The sequence below is a fragment of the Rutidosis leptorrhynchoides genome, chromosome 3, assembly GCF_046630445.1.
Source record: "Rutidosis leptorrhynchoides isolate AG116_Rl617_1_P2 chromosome 3, CSIRO_AGI_Rlap_v1, whole genome shotgun sequence".
NCBI classification, from domain to species: Eukaryota; Viridiplantae; Streptophyta; class Magnoliopsida; order Asterales; family Asteraceae; genus Rutidosis; species Rutidosis leptorrhynchoides.
This window is the reverse complement of record NC_092335.1, coordinates 96,394,408-96,418,020: the sequence shown is the minus strand read 5'-3', so window position 1 is coordinate 96,418,020 and position 23,613 is coordinate 96,394,408.

Genomic DNA, 23,613 nt, shown 5'->3' with positions numbered 1-23,613 from the left:
CTTTCTCGTCTTGAAAATCCTGAATTAGAAGTTCTAAATGAATCGGCCATACAAAACAACTTTCCTGATGAATATCTATTGAAGATAGATTATAATGAAATTCCATGGTTTGCAAACTATGCAAACTACTTAGTATGTGGATTCCTTGAAAAAGGATTATCGTACCAAAAATGAAAGAAATTCTTCAGTGATATAAAACACTATTTATGGGAAGATCCACATTTGTTTAAAAGTTTTCCCGATGAAATAATACGCCGATGTGTATTCGGAGATGAAGCTAGTAAAATCTTAAACCATTGTCACACAGGACCAACAGGAGGGCATTATGGGCCTCAACTCACAGCAAGAAAAGTTTATGATGCTGGATTCTATTGGCCTACAATTTACAAAGGCGCACACCTTCTTTGTAAATCCTGTGATGCTTGTCAAAGGGCCGGAAAAATAAGTCAACGTGATGAAATGCCACAAAATTTCATTCAAGTATGTGAAGAATTTGACATTTGGGGTATTGACTTTATGGGTCCATTTCCAAAATCTCATAATAATCTCTACATTCTCGTAGCAATTGATTATGTATCTAAATGGGAGAAAGCACAAGCTCTCCCAACTAACGATGCACGAGTTGTAGTCAACTTTTTAAAACGTCTTTTTGCAAGGTTTGGAACACCGAAAGCTTTAATAAGTGATCGGGGTACACATTTCTGTAATAATCAACTTGAGAAAGTTCTTAAAAGATATGGAGTAACTCATAAAATCTCCACTGCATATCATCCACAAACAAGTGGACAAGTTGAAAATACCAACCGAGCTTTAAAACGTATTCTAGAGAAAACCATAGGATCAAATCCGAAGGAATGGTCCATTAAATTGGAGGATGCACTCTGGGCTTTTAGAACAGCCTACAAAACTCCAATTGGAACCACACCTTTTAAACTCGTTTACGGAAAAGCATGTCATCTTCCAGTAGAAATTGAACACAAAGCATTTTGGGCTTTGAAGACATGTAATCTTGATTTACATGAAGCCGGACGTCTACGGTTAAGTCAACTAAACGAATTAGAAGAATTAAGACAAGAAGCATAAGAAAATTCGTTAATATATAAGGAAAGAACGAAGAAATGGCATGATAAAAGAATCAGAAGTTCAAAAGAATTTAAAGAAGGCGACAGAGTTCTTCTTTTCAATTCACGATTCAAGCTATTTCCTGGAAAATTGAAATCAAGATGGTCTGGACCATTCATAGTCAAAAGAGTTTTCCCATACGGAACTATAGAATTAATAAATTCAAATGGGATTGAATTTAAAGTTAATGGTCACAGAGTTAAACACTACATAGATAGTCCGATGGTAGTCGACAACGAAGTTAATCACAATTTCGATACCACAGCTAACTAAGTGTGGGGAGAATCAAGTCTTTAAAGGATAATATGTATTTATGTTAGAATTAGATTTTCTGTTTTCGTGTAGTTCTCGAAAATAGAATCCGAATGGTCTTTCCCTAGCAGACCCTAAAGAACTAGTCTTCTCCCCTCATTCTGAATTTTTTATTTTTTTAGGATTTACGAGATGAAGACTTCCTGTGAACTAAACCATGGTCTAATGCTACACGCTTTAATTACTAAACGTAATAATGACACACTTTCGAGTGAACTGGTATCAGTAATCAGAGAAAAATTGGACGGAGTAAGAAAAGAATCCAGATGCGAAGATAATAAGTTACAATTTAGTAAAGGAAAATCAAAATCCGCAGCGAAAAGAAGAGCACGACACCTTAAAAATGTCACAAATGCGGAAAATAGTCACACGAAGGTAAATATTCAAATAATCAAACCTATTCAAACACCGAATTTGTTACTCTATGCAGAGATGGACCGTTCATATGTTTAGAAGAAAAAACATTAAATGCTCGAGGTTACGCCTATGTAGCCATGAAAAATCAATTAGTCCGACTATCTTATGAGTGGGCTAGAGCATATCACTAAGAAATCTATTTCACAGGTAAGTTTGTACAGTTTTCATTTTTATTTTTATTTTTAACCTTTTGATAATAAACGCTAATTTGTTCGCTATAAAGTATTAAATTGGTATTCAATAAAATTAGGTCTTGCGACCGAAATTATTGATATCAAACAAAAATTTATTATATCACTGCGAAATTTACCTTTTATTCTTAAGGTATAAATATCTTTAATCAATCAACTCAAAATATTTCAAAAATTCGTCATGAGTTAAATTAGGTCATGGAACCGAAATTACTTTACTGAAAAGAGGGGCGTATATTTTTGATAATATTTGATTGATTAAAGTGGAATAAAAGCCAAAAAGATTTTTAATTTTATTTTTAAAAAATTAATAAATTAATATTAAAATAATATTGTAAACTTATTAAATCAATATATTTAAAATTGTAAATATTTGAAAAATTAATATTTTTAATATAAGTTTGTATGTATAAAAACAAAAATAGAATTTAAGTTTGGTGTGATTTTTAAAATATGAATTTTTAATTTTATGCATTTTAAATTTAAGTTTGGTGTGAATTTAAAAAACAAAATTTACTTTATTTTGCTAAGTTAAAAATATGATTTTTAAAAATTCGTCATAAGTTGAAGACTAGGTCGTTGAACCGAAATTGCTTTACCCGAGGGAGGGACGAGAAATTTTATTATCATTATTTTTAATCTTATTGATTTAAAGTATGCCAAAAACATTAAAAAACCCAAAAATCTTTGCTTTTAAAACAAACGCCAATATGTTTGGAAACTTTGGTAAAATTTAATCATTTTTCTAAGCTAATCACCCTCAATAATTTAAATTGTTACTGATTTCTTGCAAATGAGGGCATTGCAAGATCTTAAGTGTGGGAAGGGGTTAAATTCTTTCGGATTTTAAAATTTTTACTTTATACACTTGGTTACCATTAAAAATACTAGTAAAGCAGTAGTTGTATTAGAATCTAGTACTCTCTGATAATAAAGAACAACCCTAGTCTTATATACTGACTACCCAATTCTAGTAAAATTTTTCAAAATTTTCAATTAAATGAACTCAAAATCATGTTTATACATATTTATGAACGATAAAACTAGGTGCTAACACCGAAATTATTGTTACCTCGAAAAGGACATAAATTGAGAAACAAACCAAAATGTTAGAATTCATTTAAAATGGAATAGAGGACAATAAAAAGGAAAATAAAAGCCAAGTGTGGGAAAATTTACCAAGTTATTTTAAACATATGTCACATATTTCTGTAACAAATAACTGAAAATACTTTTGCTTTGGACTAAACTAAAAAGTTTTACCCGATTTTCTGTAAGAAAGATGGATCTACACGATGAATCAATTCCATCATTAAAAGGAAGTAAAGTCTTCCAAAAAAGACACGCTCTTCTTGATTTAGGTCATGAAGTTGTCGTCCAGACCAGCTGTAGGTTGACGAAAAATCTAGAAAAGTCATCACTAAAATCAGCAGGAAATCCACGGACCTCAGCATCAAACAGGGTCGCCAAGTGGTCAGACTTATCCTAACCATGAGAGGATCTGTCTCGTAAAATAGGGAGGGAGCCGTGCAAATTAGCTTGATAAGACTAATGAATCAGACCCCCAGAAAGGATAATCTCCTTAAAGATTAAAAATCAGCTTTTAAGCCTGATATTACTCAATCCTTGAGATTGACCTTAAAGATTGAGAATTACAAACTCATGGAATTCGATGATATCTAAACTCGAGCTTGAACGAGAAAACATTTTGATCAAAATTACAAACCGATTTGTTTTCTGAAAACCCATTTTCAATGCGTTCATTACCTTTGAACGTAAAATCCTAGGAATTCACCTGGAATTCATTAGGTCACCTGAACCAAATCGGGTGTCAACCGTAAGAACGGTGGTTGCATAGCATGGTCAAAGACAGGACCTTGTGCCAGACCGGAAAATTATAAGGGTGAGCTTTACTATTGCTCCTACAAAGGATAGTAATTGCGTCCGACACGTTATAGACCATAATTAAAAGTATGTCAGGGGACATTGCCTTAACAGTTGCTTGTTCAACGCTTTCCTTTACAACCGGACGGTAGTTTACTGAAAGGTAATATACGGAGCAAGTATACTGGACGTGTTCCTTTCTCAATACAAGGTAAGCAAGTGGGTGACACAAAACCACAAGTTTTGAGCTAAAATTTTCAAATCTGAAACCCACCGAACCCACAAAAACAATTTGCAAACACCGATGAAGGGTTATTCCGGAAAACTTATCTAGGGTAAAAGCTAGATTTAATTTTCAAAAGATCAAATATTTTCATAAAGATCCAATTTCCTTAATGGATCTAAATTTTTATAGTCATGTGGGACTGTAAACCATAACGTTACTACCATTGTTTATACTGCCGTAAAGAAATCACTGATGTACAAAGTGTGAAGAATAAAGAAGTGATTCTAGTATTTCAAGACTATATTGCTTGAGGACAAGCAACGCTCAAGTGTGGAAATATTTGATAATGCTAAAAACGAACATATATTTCATAGCATTATCCCTCAAGAAAGACAAGCTTTTAGTTGCAATTGTTCTATTTACAAGTGATATTCGTTTAAATAATAAAAGGTGAAGACAAAAGACAGATTCAACGAATTGAAGACGCAAACGACCAAAAAGCTCAAAAGTACAAAATACAATCAAAGAGGTTCCAATTATTGATAAGAAACGTCTCAGAATTACAAGAGTACAAGATTCAAAACGCAAAGTACAAGATATTAAATTGTACGCAAGGACGTTCGAAAATCCAGAACCGGGACCAGAGTCAACTCTCAACGCTCGACGCAACGGATTAAAAATTACAAGTTAACTATGTATATAAATATAATATAATATATAATTAATTATATAAATTATATATATATATTATATTTATATATTAAAACCGTCGGCAAAGAGGATCCAAAAAGGGATGAGCTGTAAAAGCAAACTCCGCGACTTGCGGAGTTTGAAGGGCAAAAATACCGCGACTCGCGGAGCCCCAAATTCTGAAAATGCCTATAAAAGCTCGTGCATTCTGAACGTTTTATATATCCTTTTATCAATCTCTCTATCAACGTATATATATATATATATATATATATATATATATATATATATATATATATATATATATATATATATATATATATATTTAATTTTAATTTTAATTTTAAATCCTAATAATAAGGGTATGTTAGCGAATGTTGTAAGGGTGTAAGTCGAAATTCTGTCCGTGTAACGCTACGCTATTTTTAATCATTGTAAGTTATGTTCAACCTTTTTACATTAATGTCTCGTAGCTAAATTATTATTATGCTTATTTAATCCGAAGTAATCATGATGTTGGGCTAAATACTAAAATTGGGTAATTGGGCTTTGTACCATAATTGGGGTTTGGACAAAAGAACGACACTTGTGGAAATTAGACTATAGGCTATTAATGGGCTTTATATTTGTTTAACTAAATGATAGTTTGTTAATTTTAATATAAAGATTTACAATTGGATGTACCTATAAATAACCATATACACTCGATCGGACACGATGGGCGAGGTATTTATATGTACGAATAATCATTCATTTAACCGGACACGGGAATGGATTAATAGTCTATGGAATTATTAAAATAGGGGTAAAATTATGTACAAGGACACTTGGCATAATTGATAACAAAGTATTAAAACCTTGGGTTACACGCAGTCGATAACCTGGTGTAATTATTAAACAAAGTAATAAAACCTTGTTACAGTTTAAGTCCCCAATTAGTTGGAATATTTAACTTCGGGTATAAGGATAATTTGACGAGGACACGCGCACTTTATATGTATGACTGATGGACTGTTATGGACAAAAACCAGACGGACATATTAAATAATCTAGGACAAAGGACAATTAACCCATGGGCATAAAACTAAAATCAACACGTCAAACATCATGATTACGGAAGTTTAAATAAGCATAATTATTTTATTTCATATTTAATTTCCTTTATTTTATATTTAATTGCACTTCTAATTATCGCACTTTTATTTATTGTCATTGTATTTAATTGCACTTTTAATTATCGTACTTTTTAATTATCGCAATTTTATTTTATCGCACTTTTATTAATCGCAATTTCATTATCGTTATTTACTTTACGCTTTAAATTTAGTCTTTTATTTATTTATTATTTTACATTAGGTTTTAACTGTGACTAAAGTTTTAAAAATTGACAAACCGGTCATTAAACGGTAAAAACCCCTTTTTATAATAATAATATTACTTATATATATTTGTATTTTTATAAATTAAAACTAATATAGCGTTAAGCTTTGTTTAAAAGATTTTCCCTGTGGAACGAACCGGACTTACTAAAAACTACACTACTGTACGATTAGGTACACTGCCTATAAGTGTTGTAGCAAGGTTTAAGTATATCCATTCTATAAATAAATAAATATCTTGTGTAAAATTGTATCGTATTTAATAGTTTTTCGTTGTAAAAATAAAGCTATTTCATATACACCTCGCATAACATCAATCTTCCACTGCAAAACCCAATAAAACGTCTCATATAGAGTCGTTCTCGTTTATACAACTGTGATTTGATATAATTAGTCACAAATACCCTAGGCCCTATTTGGGGGTGTGACAGATTGGTATCAGAGCGAGTTGTTGTAGAGAACCAGGATTGCATTTTATGTGTGCCTTATACCATTAGGTACCTTAGCAATGTAGGACTACAACTATCCTTGACCATAGTGCTTTTAATTGTTGCCTTTAACTGTTAAATGCTACACTATACCTTAGAACTACGCTTATTAAATTTTAATATTCCTTAGAATGCCGAGCCAATCAGAGAACTCTGTCTACTCTCTAATTATGCCACCGCATTCAAAAGCGACACCTGTTGATTATGCTGACTCTAGCTCTAATTACTCACCGATATATAAACCAACAAGTTCTTCTGAATGGGAAGCTATTCAAAGCCTTCGTAACTACAATAGTGATTTCGCAAGCTACGAGCCCAAAGAAGAGCCTATTGAGGAATCATCTAAAAACTTATCTCTGAAGAGAAAGCAAACCGAAACCGCTACTGCTGATGAAGTCTGTCCATCAAAAAGGGCTAGCTCACCATTTCATGAAAACATCGCTCAGATAGAGGCACGTCTAAATAACCTAGAAAATGAAAATAAAATCTTGAAAGAAATCATCATAGAATCCTTTGGAACTCAAACCGAAAGGCTAGAAGAACTTGTAAAGTATAACACATAAAAAGTGATGGAGAAAGTGATGAAAGTGGAGGCTAATGAAGAAGGTGGTACCAGGTGGGCTAAACAGTCCATGGTTTATCTCGAGTACCTTCACGACAAGCAAAAGGCTAAAAATGACAAGTTTGAGAAGTTTATGAAGGAGGTTGAGGACGAGAAGAAGAAATATGAAGACTACTTCAATCTTAATATTTCCTAGTTTATTTTTTCCTATTTTCTATCTATGTAAAGGCTATGCCTTAAACTATTTCCTATTTCCTACTAAGAAATCCATGTTTTCTGTTTTCGTTATTAATTCTGGCTTTAAGATTTCCTTTCTTGTAAGGGATTTTGCCCTAAGTACTTTCTTTTTCAGTGTAATAAAGAGGTTTACCTCTACTCGTTTAATAATAAAGTTAAGTATGTTTATTTAAAATAATTCGTCTTAACTCATTGCAACTTTCTATGTTTTAAAATCTTTGCTTTCTCGTTATTTTGATCATTGAACTTTCTTGACGGATGGCATCTACGAAACTCTAGAATGGAAGGGTTTGGATTACCGATTTAAAGGATCCTATAGCTCAAGCCCCTAGACCTGAATAGGCCATTACGAATTGAAAGTCTTTAATCGAAAGTTTATATGATTACGTACTTATCAATTCTTATCTTGACACGTCATACTGCAATTATTTCATAAATGGAGTATAAACAAATCATATCTTATCGTATCTATCCCAATAGACTTTGTCTAACACTTTTCCTAAATTTCCTCTGTAAATTACGGAAATCTTTTTGCTATATATACGTATTCAAGGAGACGAATATATCATTCAACATCCAACACTCATTTCATATCAAACCCTACTCCAAACACATAATATGGATTCCTTGAAATCCTCGAGCTTCAATGGCAGCGTAACCGGAACGAACGAACCAATCAGTCATCATCTATTCTGGATGAATTGGGGATGGGTTCGTAGTCAACTTAATCAATGGAGACAAGAAGAAGGTGATCCCTTCCACCAACAGAATTCACCTCTTGGTGAAGAACCTGAAGAGCTTACCGGCGAACCAGTTCGAAACACCATTTTCTCTCTTCTTTCCAGGGTATCCCGTCACGAATATATAATATCTAAAATTCTAGATCTTATTCATCCCCTTGTCCGAACCGCCAATCATCCCGGAATAATAGAAGAAGTCAACGAGCTTTGCGCTCGAGTAGTGGCTCTGGAGAATATGGTGCGATATCTACAAGCATCAGCAGCACCGGCAGCATAACCAGCAGTACCATCAATACCACCAACATCACCAAAACCGTAAGCACTGTAAGCAACATCAGCATCACCACCAACAACAACATCCGCATCCCACGCCTCAACATCACACTCGGTACCTCGGATATCAACATCATACGCCCCAAAGATACCAAGGAATATTAGCAATAATGAGTTAAGATGTATTGACTCATTCTTCGTGAAGAATTATATATGTATACTTTATATATATGTATATATATGATTTGGAACAATAATAAATCTTGTCGTACTAAGCAATTACGTGTGAATCTCAACTAGTATGTACTACTTGGTTAATTCATATCACTAATACGCTATGATGTACACCCTTCGTTAATGACTTAACAATTGTTAATCACTGCTTCAGCACAATAAAATCCATTTCATAATAAATCAAGTGTAACGGCGAATGTATTGATTCATAACTTCATTAGAAAAATATTTCGCGACAATTATGAAATCTCTAAGGTTTTAGAGATTATTCATTCTCGTTTCAACCGTAAATCAAATGAGCTTAATATTATATTAACTCATTAAATCCATGATTACATCTGAAGGAAAATATAAATGTACGTATATTTTCATAAAAACTGTAATTAAAACTCTTTTGTACAAACTGTTAATTGTGAAAATATTTTAACGGGTAGGTAATACCCGAGAAATATTTATATCTCACATTAATATGTTACATTGTACATTCTTCAAAATTCTTGAAAACACCTTAGAACTATAACCAACGATTCAGATTCGTTAACCCTAATAATGCTGATGAAGCAGCAAAGGCCATAGATGGTCTTAATGACTAGAAGCTTGATAATAAAGAATTGTGTGTTGGAAAAGCTCAAAAGAAAATCTGGTATTGAAAGACGGATTGAGCAAAACATGAAGGAAGCTGTTGACAAATCACGAAGAATCAAGATGATTCGATTTCTGATGGATATCACCGAAGATCTCTTTACGCATTCCAAATTTCTACAGAAGAATTTTCTTTGATTATAAAATCATCGTATCTTTCGTTATAAATATCCTCTATATCTCTGAAGATATCTTCATAACGATTCTTGTCCGCAATTAATTATTTCTTTGCGATATCTTTATTGCATCATAAAGGAAACTGTTTTAGTTTCTATATTCTGTAAAATTCAAGTTTAAATTATAAATGTTTTGAAGAAGTGTTGGGAATTGAAGCATGAGTCAGTATAATATAATGACGTCAGGCCAACGTGATTATATTACAGTAAGTCATGCTAAGTTTCTAATGGAAGATGATGATTCATAGACTTTATAATCATCATTTGCCATGTTACACGACTCTTACATTCTATTTAACCTCTAAGCATATCAAGAAAATATTTTTCTTGATGATTCGGTCTTTTTCGGATATTCTGGTAATTTGACAAATCAAATCGTGTTATTACCTTTCCTTTCTACTTTATATATTATGATCATTCGAAACTTCATACCTACAAATTCTGGACCATTACTCGCTTTACTTAGAGTCGAGAGGAGAATAAAAAGGCAAAGAGCTCTGACATATAAGGGAAAATATAAAGCCCGATAACAACACTGAAATTACAAACCGTGTATATCAATGCGTATAGCAATATAAAGACACGGGAGAACTAAAAATACAATAAATCCTAGAGCATAATAGAAGTAAATAGACTCCTCTGGTGGGAGTTGGAAAAGAAGGAAGATTGTGGCGATAACCAATATAAGGTCAAGAACAAGAACTGGATTGAGCATATTAACAAATCTTTTGGAAGTATGAATTGAGGAAGAAAGTATAGAAGTGGTGAAGATAATGAAACGGAAGAAGTTAATTTATAGCAAAATTCCAGACACAACAATCGAGGCAATTCACCGCATTAAATCAAAGAAAATCCCAAAATTCCTTAATTATCAGAAAATCAAATCTTATAGATTACAAAGATTTTCTTTAATTCCTTGAATCCCGGAAATCAACTTTAACTATGTCAAAAGTTTAGGCGAACATTTAATTTCCTCATTTCAATCTTTTACGATAACTTCGTTTATACTCTTTCTATAATCGAATCATTTTATCCATATTATTTAATATCGATAAAACTCTAATTTTCAACTCACATTCATCATTCTTGTTGTAAAGAATGACGATCTCTATCAAATTTCATGACTATGATTTTCATGAACTCCTCTCTGTTTTGTCTACCCTAATATTGTGTCATAAACGCTCAAGGTTTAAATGAGCTCACTATTATTCATAACACATTTCATGTGTATTGAAATGCTTGTATAGCGTCATTATCTCTTTCTGAGAAAAACCTAATCAATGACACTCTTGTTGAATCCTTTAGATAACCTCTGCATTAATAATAAAATGCACTTCGTAGAAATTATGGATCATAAGATTTAAACGCTAGAAACAAAACAATATTCTATCCGTTGGAATTCACGCAAGGTCCCGAGTATACCTGGGAACGTGAAAACAAAATAAAACGAAAATATCCTCACCTGTTTACAAACAATGCCGACTGATGGCAACAACTAAATTTCGGGGCGAAATTTCTATTAACAGGGGGATACTGTGACAACCCGGAAACTTTCGAGTTAATTTAAACAGAAATCCTTACATGATTTCATCTAAACTTCGACAAATTCCGATGATTCACGAACAGTTATTTGTAAATATTAATACATTAGTATTACTTAATATTATTAATATAATATTTAACAATATTATCATTATCATTTACAGTTATCATTATCAGTATTATCATTTTTATTGTTATGAAATTGATTATTATTATTAATATTATTATTAGTATAGTTATACTTATTATCATTATCATTAATATAATTACTAATATATTATTAATATTAATATCATTATTATTAATACTTAAAATTTATATTAATATAATGAAATATCATTATTATTTATTATTACCATTATAAAACAACTTATTAATAGTTTCATTAATATAATAATAATAATTATTATTATTATTATTATTATTATCAACATTTTATAATGACTATTATCATTATAATTAATTATAATTATAATTAAAATTATCATTTTTATTATTAATATTCTCATATTAATATTATTATCATTATTTTTATCATTATTATTATTAATATAATTATTATTAGTATTATTATTAATGTATTTATTTAATAATAATAATTAAAAGTAAAAGACAACAAATACCTAAATTAGGTAAGATCATTTTCTGTATTTTTATTTTTAATTATGATATGCATTTTCTGATTTTTATATATTTAATATAAAGCAATTAGGTATGCTGCTGTCTTTTTATTTTTTTTATATTTCTGTTTGTTCTTGATCGAAAATACAGTCGACACCCACATTTAATTTTATAACCGATCATCTAAGGGTAAATGAGTCATCCTCCATTGCCATTATCAATTTAAAACCACTACAGCTGCAATTGAAAGTGAAAAGCAAAATAAAAACAGAAAAATTAGAGTCGACCCTGTAACAACCCAAACCAACCCGCGATTAAACCGTGTAAAATTACAAACAAAAATTTTTTTTTTTGCTGAGCTGCCACCTGGCGCGGCGCGCCATATAGGCCGCGCGGCGCGCCAAACCTGACTGTCCGGAAAGTCTTTAAATGCGAAAATGTTTGACTAGTTCCCGACGTATTTAGACAAAACGCTTTTAACCGCATGTTCAATATAATAAAACTAGCGCGTTCCATTAATAAAATTATGTTTACGAAGCGGGGCCCACATCGACCCAAATTACCCTTTAAGTATCGAAATACAATTTTTGACCATAAGACTTTTAATACAAAACAAAGCCGAGCATGGCGATTGGGGATACGCTACCCAATCCTAATAAATCCAAAAGCAAGCCTTCTACGCAAACTATGCAAGTCCTCTAATCCTCGCGCTTACCGGAGCCACCATCCGCATGCAATCTATAAAAAGAGTCAACAACGAGAGGGTAAGCTAACGCTTAGTGAATGATAATATACTACATACATATATATGTATAAAATGGACACGCCACGAAATAACAAATACCGCATACCGAGGCATCCATATAAGGCACTACACTAAGCATACCGTACGATCTCTAAGCAACGAGCTAAAGATACAACAACAATATAAGTTCACCAACGACGATGTGAACAACGCCAAATAGCTACACCCGGAGGGTTAGCTACAACACAACAATACATTAATATATAACAATATAAACGAACAAGGTTAACACCTTAACCCAATACCGAGAACCAAATACCACAATGAAGATTGGCTGAACTACACGAGCCTTAGTAATCCGAAACCACACGAGATTACTATCTTCACAACATCGAGGTTGGCCGAACTACACGAGCCTTAGTAATTCGAAACCACACGAGATTACTACCTCAATAAGATGACCGAACTACACGAGTCACCATGAATCCGAACTACACGAGATTCATTTTTGATAAGATGACCGAACTACACGCGTCATCGTGAATCCGAACTACACGCGATTCACTTCTCCAACTCAAAACCCTTCGCCATTGGGGTTATATCATCCACATCACAACCACGTGTGATAGTGTACACACAAAACGTGTACCTCGCCAAAGGTGGTCAACCAAAACGCACAACCGTGCCAATTGGATATAAACGCAAGTCTATCAAATCCACCTATATGTGAAGTGAGCTCTATAACCGAGAACCACTTCACCCGACCCGCACCCATCCTACACATACATATGCACATAGGATATTAACACTCACCTTGAAGTCTTGAAGAATGCTTCCAAGTAATCCGCAACTCGCCAATGGAAAGTACCTATTCCATTATCACAATTACAACGATACACTTAGAGTGGATTTACAAATCAACCCAATTCGTCACTTAGTGCAATTTCGACCCAAATGCATTTCCAAACACAAACCGTGCCCAAAACTAACCAATAATCACTAACACAAGTGAGAATGGTCCTAATACGCCAATTAAACCCGAACTCAAGTGTTAAACACGCGTCATACCCATTTTGACACTAAAACCCTAGTTTTGACCCATTAAGTCAAAATCTCACCATTTACAAGTTTTAACACCAAAACACATTTAACTCGGTTTAATACTTCAACTTAATCCATTTTAAGTTTATAAACCTCATTAAATCGCCAAATGGGTCATAATCACCACCAAACCCTAATTTGACCCAAAGTCACAATTAGTCAACCAAATAACCTTAAATGGGTTTCAATACTTCCATAATCACTAACTTAAGTGCTTAAACTCAATTTCAAGTCCTAAACATGGCCAATTAGTTCACCAACCCAAAATCCACCAACAATTAACAATAAACCCAATTACTAGCTTCACTAAACCCATTTCATCACCTAAAAGGGTTTTACCACAAACTAACTCAAAACCCTAACTTGAATATCAAATCAAATAGATGAAATTCGGAGTTTGAACTTACCAATACCACCACAACGTAGCTAGGAACGAAAGGAACAACTTTAGAACCCGAGCTTTTGATCCAAACGGCCTCCATCTTCTCCAAAATCCCAAATCTCTCTCTAGAATCTCTCTCTCTCTCTCTAGATAGTTGGGAGTGATGAATAGATGTGAAAATGATCCAAAACTGATCCAAACCAGCTAATATGGCTCACAAATCCGGCCCCAAGTGAAATTACCCAAATACCCTTCATTTAAACCTTTTAAAAAGGCTGAAAATTGCCTCAGCAGCAATCGGCGCGCCGCGCCAGAAGGTGGAGCGCCGCTCCAATTAACTGGAAATTGTGGTCGAGCCCAAAACAGGTTTCAGCAACTTGTTTTGGCCATAACTTTTCGACCGTAACTTCGTTTTCGATGAATCAAATATCGTTGGAAACGTAATAAGATATTCTATCCAATGGTAAGGCTTTGAAACATCAACTCAAACTTTATTTGGGTTTGAAAAGGTACGTACACACCTTGTACCTCAAACAACGTCCAGTATTCTTCGACGGTCGAGCAAGCAACACCTACATGTTGTGCACACTCCATTCTCACATCGTACACCTTAAATACATTATGTACAATAAATATTTGGGTCTTACAACTCTCCCTCACTTAGAATCGATCACGTCCTCGTGATCTTCTCCACTTAACCAATCCGGACCTACTCAACGATCCTCAATCATAAGTCCAATACGAATTTTCCTAGACAATTCTTCCCAATGAATCACCTTTAACCACTAAAATCGTCACCCACGATTTATCAAAACCACAATCCGAGCACTAAAACCATGCTCCTACCCCAACATCGGGAGAAACTCAACTAATCTCGTACCGAGATATCAATCCCTTAGCGTACTATTACCGAGCACAATGCTAGAAGCAACCAAGTCTCAACCTAGGTTCAACAACCCGAAACGATGAAGACCGAACCAAACTAATCCTTACGGATCCCATCAATCAATAAACATCCATTGCAGTGCGCAAAACGACCAATACGCAACTATCGTAACATCATAATCCAACGGTTAGAAACCGGTAGCGCCCAAGCGACTATGGCGACGCTAATCCCATGGTGTACAAAATCGACGATCGTCACACCCGTAACAACACGTGAGCGAAACACGGCTATCGCATCACTAATCACACATCACACGAAGGCTGGCCGAAAACACACGCGCCTTAGTGAATCCGAACTACACGCGACTCACTACCTTCACCACAACAACAATCGGGAATGGCCGAACTACACGCGCCATAGTGAATCCGAACTACACGAGAGTCACTATCCCGGAGGAATGACCGAACTACACGAGTCATTTGTGAATCCGAACTACACGAGACTCACTCCTCAATACAATGACCGAAACCACACGAGTCATTTGTGAATCCGAACTACACGAGATTCACTTCCACAACATCGAGGTTGGCCGAACTACACGAGCCTTAGTAATCCGAAACCACACGAGATTACTACCTCAATAAGATGACCGAACTACACGAGTCACCATGAATCCGAACTACACGAGACTCACTCTTCAATACAATGACCGAAACCACACGAGTCATTTGTGAATCCGAACTACACGAGATTCACTTCCACAACATCGAGATTGGCCGAACTACACGAGCCTTAGTAATCCGAAACCACACGAGATTACTACCTCAATAAGATGACCGAACTACAAGAGTCACCATGAATCCGAACTACACGAGATTCATTCCAATAAGATGACCGAACTACACGCGTCATCGTGAATCCGAAAACACACGCGATCCACAATCTCAACACAGGAATGGTACTCGCATTTCCCACCGGTACTCGCATTTCCCGATAGTGTTACACCATACGGACATAACACTACTCCCTTGATGAAGTCAGCGGACCCCGAAGGTCATGCTCCACCAATCACAACACCGGATGAAGTCAGCGGACCCGAAGATCATGCTTCACCGATATAACACCACGCTCATGATGAAGTCAGCGGACCCCGAAGGTCATGTTCTACCAATCACAACACCGGATGAAGTCAGCGGACCCGAAGATCATGCTTCACCGATATAACACCACGCTCATGATGAAGTCAGCGGACCCCGAAAGTCATGCTCCATCAATCACGCATTCCCATGACGAAGTCAGCGGACCCTAAAGATCATGCTTCATCAAACAACCATACCATAATCGAGCAAGAACCACCTATACCAAACATAGGTACCAAACAATAATTCTCCACAAGAGAACCCGACACACACCTCCCTTAACCGGAGGATTTCACCTTGCTCGCCAAACACGTCCATTATCTCTCAACGAGAATTACCACGTTACCACCTCGGTGACGATTCAAATCCAAACCATAAGTACAATTTATCCGAAATTGTACTCTACCACAAATCGACCCAACCAGGTCTCGACAACATTTTCCGGATCTACCAATAGCATCATCCGAAATCTCACACTAAAACTTCCTCGTGCGGGAGTGTAACTCCCCCACTTAGAACCACGTTCCATATCCACAACTCGTACAACCGCACAATGCTACCACAGGTAGACTTTACCAACAATTGGGCTCACACGACCCATTACCACATCTTGCTCCAACCTTGAGCACACGAAGGATTTTAACCAACCCTTAAACACTTTGTACGAAAAGTGTACCGCAACACAATCGGAGTCGAACACCACGCTAGTAGGTATAAAAGAGGCACCTAATGTCGCGTCATAAAGACTCCATTACCAACACACATCGAGATTTAAAACACTCGATCTCAAGGGTTCCAACCAACCGACGAACCTCATGATTCGTCACTTCAACATCAAAGCGAACACGCGCTTAACAACTAAACACCAAAACCATTTCCGTGGCTTGGTAGAAACGTTTTCCAAATACTAAGGAATGCTTGGTTGCACCAAGTCTTACGCCCTTCGCCCGTCAATCAAACATCAACATAGGGTACTTCCATTAGGAACGTCACCCATAGCATAACATGCACAATAAAGGTACGCAACTCAAACTCAAACGGCATTTAATAAATAATCAAAAGACATATTTATCAAAATTAAACGTACCTTAACGTCTCCTGGCCACACCCGTCCCCGCTAACTTGGGACATTCCGACTTACGATGTCCTTCTTTTTGGCAATTGAAGCACACCATACCATCACCCTTTGGTACCGAACATTCCCAAGACTTGTGACCCCTCACGCCACAATTGTAACATCTAACCGCACTAGAATCCGACATACCCGTTCGCGTACCACCCGTGCTCACACTCGGACCCTTAGCCCTCTTACTCGGAGCACCATAAGAATCGACCCTTCGCTCACTTGAAGGTTCACCCTTTTTCGATCGTGAATACGACTCGAAACCTCTAGCCAAGTCGAATAATTCCGAAAACGATTTCGCTTGACCCCGACTAATTTTACTTTTCAAGTCATCATTCAAGGTCCGATAGAAATCTCCCATCAACAAACGATCATTCCCCAAATACTCCGGACAAAAACGAGCCTTCGCCATAAAGGTCGTCTTGAGAGTACTCAAATCCATAGATCCTTGTCGCAAATTTCGCAACTCATTACGCAATTCCCACAAATCGGCCGAAGTCCGGAACTCCTCTAAGAATTCCTCCTTAAAGTCGTCCCACGGTAAAGCCATAAACGTCTCGCCACCGACAAGATCAATCTTACCATCCAACCAATCCCTTGCCCTACCCCGCAACAAACTCGTAGCGAGTCTCGTCTTTCTCTCGGGAGGGCAATCAATAGTACGGAAACACCCTTCGACGTCCGAAATCCAAGTTGTGCTTACCAAAGGATCCGGCTTTCCGTCATACATCGGGGGTTTAGTCCTCATGAAGCTCTTAAGATAACGCTCCATTTCACCACTACTTTGAAGTTCGGAATACCTCCTTTCCATTCTTTCTTCTAACGCACCCATTTGCTCCGCAACGGCGGCCGCAACCCTAGTGTTAAACTCCGCGTCATTCGCCTCGGTCTCGTTTTGTGTCGTCATTCTAAAGAATGCAAAACGATTAGTCCACGAACGTGTTAAAACGTACGCACGACACAGCCCCATCTTGCTAAACACTCATCGTACATCACTTGTTAGACACGATTTGCACCCGTAATAAGGTTTGCAAGTTCTTATTACGCACACATGCCGCATCGACTCGTTAGTACAATGACCGTCTCGCTCGATGATATACACAAACACAACCAAAATTCTACGCGGTACAAACACACGCGAGAATTATTATCACAACACAACAACATATTAATAATATCCGCATTACTAATATAAACGTTAGTCAACCTATAGCCAAGGCACTAACCAAACCCATTCCGACCCGTAATCCTACAAGTCCCGCAATAATTTAAGCACACACAAGTCTAAGTCTAGGCACCTATCTCAAGTCACCTAAATCCCTTAGACCATGCTCTGATACCACTTGTAACAACCCAAACCAACCCGCGATTAAACCGTGTAAAATTACAAACAAAAAAAAAAAATTTGCTGAACTGCCACCTGGCGCGGCGCGCCATATAGGCCGCGCGGCGCGCCAAACCTGACTGTCCGGAAAGTCTTTAAATGCGAAAATGTTTGACTAGTTCCCGACGTATTTAGACAAAACGCTTTTAACCGCATGTTCAATATAATAAAACTAGCACGTTCCATTAATAAAATTATGTTTACGAAGCGGGGCCCACATCGACCCAAATTACCCTTTAAGTATCGAAATACAATTTTCGACCATAAGACTTTTAATACAAAACAAAGCCGAGCATGGCGATTGGGGATACGCTACCCAATCCTAATAAATCCAAAAGCAAGCCTTCTACGCAAACTATGCAAGTCCTCTAATCCTCGCGCTTACCGGAGCCACCATCCGCATGCAATCTATAAAAAGAGTCAACAACGAGAGGGTAAGCTAACGCTTAGTGAATGATAATATACTACATACATATATATGTATAAAATGGACACGCCACGAAATAACAAATACCGCATACCGAGGCATCCATATAAGGCACTACACTAAGCATACCGTACGATCTCTAAGCAACGAGCTAAAGATACAACAACAATATAAGTTCACCAACGACGATGTGAACAACGCCAAATAGCTACACCCGGAGGGTTAGCTACAACACAACAATACATTAATATATAACAATATAAACGAACAAGGTTAACACCTTAACCCAATACCGAGAACCAAATACCACAATGAAGATTGGCCGAACTACACGAGCCTTAGTAATCCGAAACCACACGAGATTACTATCTTCACAACATCGAGGTTGGCCGAACTACACGAGCCTTAGTAATCCGAAACCACACGAGATTACTACCTCAATAAGATGACCGAACTACACGAGTCACCATGAATCCGAACTACACGAGATTCATTTTTGATAAGATGACCGAACTACACGCGTCATCGTGAATCCGAACTACACGCGATTCACTTCTCCAACTCAAAACCCTTCGCCATTGGGGTTATATCATCCACATCACAACCACGTGTGATAGTGTACACACAAAACGTGTACCTCGCCAAAGGTGGTCAACCAAAACGCACAACCGTGCCAATTGGATATAAACGCAAGTCTATCAAATCCACCTATATGTGAAGTGAGCTCTATAACCGAGAACCACTTCACCCGACCCGCACCCATCCTACACATACATATGCACATAGGATATTAACACTCACCTTGAAGTCTTGAAGAATGCTTCCAAGTAATCCGCAACTCGCCAATGGAAAGTACCTATTCCATTATCACAATTACAACGATACACTTAGAGTGGATTTACAAATCAACCCAATTCGTCACTTAGTGCAATTTCGACCCAAATGCACTTCCAAACACAAACCGTGCCCAAAACTAACCAATAATCACTAACACAAGTGAGAATGGTCCTAATACGCCAATTAAACCCGAACTCAAGTGTTAAACACGCGTCATACCCATTTTGACACTAAAACCCTAGTTTTGACCCATTAAGTCAAAATCTCACCATTTACAAGTTTTAACACTAAAACACATTTAACTCGGTTTAATACTTCAACTTAATCCATTTTAAGTTTATAAACCTCATTAAATCGCCAAATGGGTCATAATCACCACCAAACCCTAATTTGACCCAAAGTCACAATTAGTCAACCAAATAACCTTAAATGGGTTTCAATACTTCCATAATCACTAACTTAAGTGATTAAACTCAATTTCAAGTCCTAAACATGGCCAATTAGTTCACCAACCCAAAATCCACCAACAATTAACAATAAACCCAATTACTAGCTTCACTAAACCCATTTCATCACCTAAAAGGGTTTTACCACAAACTAACTCAAAACCCTAACTTAAATATCAAATCAAATAGATGAAATTCGGAGTTTGAGCTTACCAATACCACCACAACGTAGCTAGGAACGAAAAGAACAACTTTAGAACCCGAGCTTTTGATCCAAACGGCCTCCTTCTTCTCCAAAACCCCAAATCTCTCTCTAGAATCTCTAGAATCTCTCTCTAGATAGTTGGGAGTGATGAATGGATGTGAAAATGATCCAAAACTGATCCAAACCAGCTAATATGGCTCACAAATCCGGCCCCAAGTGAAATTACCCAAATACCCTTCATTTAAACCTTTTAAAAAGGCTGAAAATTGCCTCAGCAGCAATCGGCGCGCCTCGCCAAAAGGTGGAGCACCGCTCCAATTAACTGGAAATTGTGGTCGAGCCCAAAACAGGTTTCAGCAACTTGTTTTGGCCATAACTTTTCGACCGTAACTCCGTTTTCGATGAATCAAATATCGTTGGAAACGTAATAAGATATTCTATCCAATGGTAAGGTACGTACATTTGGGTTTGAAAAGGTACGTACACACCTTGTACCTCAAACAACGTCCAGTATTCTTCGACGGTCGAGCAAGCAACACCTACATGCTGTGCACACTCCATTCTCACATCGTACACCTTAAATACATTATGTACAATAAATATTTGGGTCTTACAGACCCCTGTTCTTGATTCAATTTTACAATAGTTCAAATTCGATTTTAATTTCAAAAAGTATAAATGCAGAGTTATTAGTAATGGTGTAAACAAACTTCCTGCAAAGTTTCAAATCTCAATTTTAAGTATCGAGTTGTAATTTCGAAGTCAAAGGTAATTTCTAAAAAAAGTCAAACTTGGTTCTAAGATCGAATTGGAGAATTTTGTGATGTTTCTGTTATAATTAAAGATCTCGGAAGTTTATATAAGTCATTTGAAACATAATTCATTTTATAAGTATTGTCTAAAACGTTTACATAATCAAAATCATTATATATTTTTTTCCAAAGAAACCGTCGACACAGCTAAGGCTGTTTTCTTTTATTTTTTTTCGTTTTTCATTTTTTTTTTCAAGAACACCCTTTTTCAGTTTATGATTGTTTCCATTTAATTTGCACGTTTTAATTCGACCTTAAAAGGTGATGTGTTGATGGTCCTGATCGAATTCTTGTGAAGAAGAATAGGAAGAAGGGCAGTTAGCAAAAACGGGTTATAAGTAATAAAAGGGGGGTTTAAATCTGAAAAGAGAAGCAGATGGAATGGTTAAGGTGTTGGTTGTGTGAACGAGAGGTCGCGGGTTCGAGTCCCGTCTGTGGCAATTTTTTTTAAAAAAGCTTATAAGGTAGTTTTTCTTATTGTTATTATTATCATCATCATCATCATCATCATCATCATCATCATCATCATCATTATTATTATTATTATTATTATTATTATTATTATTATTATTATTATTATTAATTATTGTTATTATGTTAGTTATTATTGCTAACAATAAGATTATTATTATCATCAAAATAACTTATGATATTATCATTATTATTACTAGTACTTGTATTATCATTTAAAAATTTTTAGTATTATCAAATATTATTATTAGTAGTATTATTATTGTATTATTACTAATATTATTATCATTACTAGTATTATCCTTAAGTAGTATTAATATAAAAACTATCATTAGTAATAAGATTGTTATTATTATTAATTATTAATAATTATTAACAAAATTATTATTTTCATTAATATTATTATTAAACTTACCACTTTTATCAAAAACTACTATTCTTATTAAAAGTAATATATTATACACAAACTGGTTTGATTAACATTATATGTTCAATATACGTGTTAATATATAAATAATTGATATAGGTTCGTGAATCCGAGGACAATCCTACACTTGTTCAGTGCCATCATACGCATAATTACTACAAACTATCGTATCGTATCGTGAGTTTTCATAGTTCCCTTTTTATCTATATTTTTGGGCTGAGAATACATGCGCAACTTTTATAACTGTTTTACGTTAGACACAAGTACTTAAACTTTTATGCTGAATACGTGCTTTGTCATGCTAAATTCCTGCCGTAATATCGTTAATTGCTTGGTGAACGCAAACTTAGTTATTATGAATAGCGCTATTGAGAGTAACATCTCTAATCATTTGACCTCTGGTCTTTGGTTACATAATAATGATTCAAACTGACACTGACTGTTCAAGGTTTCTCGGGGTAAAATTCTATTTTGTCGCGATATTACAAATTACAACAACTCTTTAGATTGATATGATGGGTATCAATCAACTTTAAACTTAAATCTTGTGGTCTAATACTATACTGAACTATTGATTTATAATAAACCTATGAACTCACTCAACCTCGTGTTGACTTTTTAAGCATGTTTATTCTCAGGTACTTAAATATTGCTTCTGCTGTATATCCGCTACTTTGATGATGATTGCTTGCTATGCTTGGAGTCTTCATTACATATCATATCAATTAAAGACAATTAATGTTCTAAATATAATGTAATCTATTTATCTTCCATTGCAAAACCCAATAAAACGTCTCATATAGAGTCGTTCTCGTTTATACAACTGTGATTTGATATAATTAGTCACAAATACCCCAGGCCCTATTTGGGGGGTGTGACAGATGGTATCAATGATAATGAGAAAAATTCTTCTGTAAGGATTTAAGATAAGTAAGGAGCAAAGTATTTGCTAAGGATTTCGGCAGATATTGAATCATCTGGAATCTTTGATTACAGGTTTAGTCCTTGTGATTTGTTCACGGTCTCCTTCATGTTTTGCTCAATTCATTTTTCAATATCAGATTTTCTTTTGAGCTTTTCCAACACACCATTGTTTATTATCAAGCTTTTGGCCATTAAGACCTATCTACAGCTTTTGCTGCTTCATCAGCATTATTAGGGTTAACGAATCTGAATCGTTGGTTATAGTTCTAAGGTGTTTTCAAGGATTTTGAATTTGATCGGTGAACGCAGGATGTAACCTGTCAACGGATCTAACGGTTGACGAAGAAATGTTGTGAATTTCAAAAGTAATGAATGATAATTTCGGTGGTTTGATGTGATAATTCATCACAAAATACGGAGGAATATAATTCATGAATGTAATGATCTTTGGGAAGATAACACCTGCTAAAGCTTTACTTGGATTCTGATATGTCAAAATCAGAATATGTGATTGAATTTGTATGAAAATGGTTGTTCTTTAGTGAACGGATGCATATATCTTGTAAGT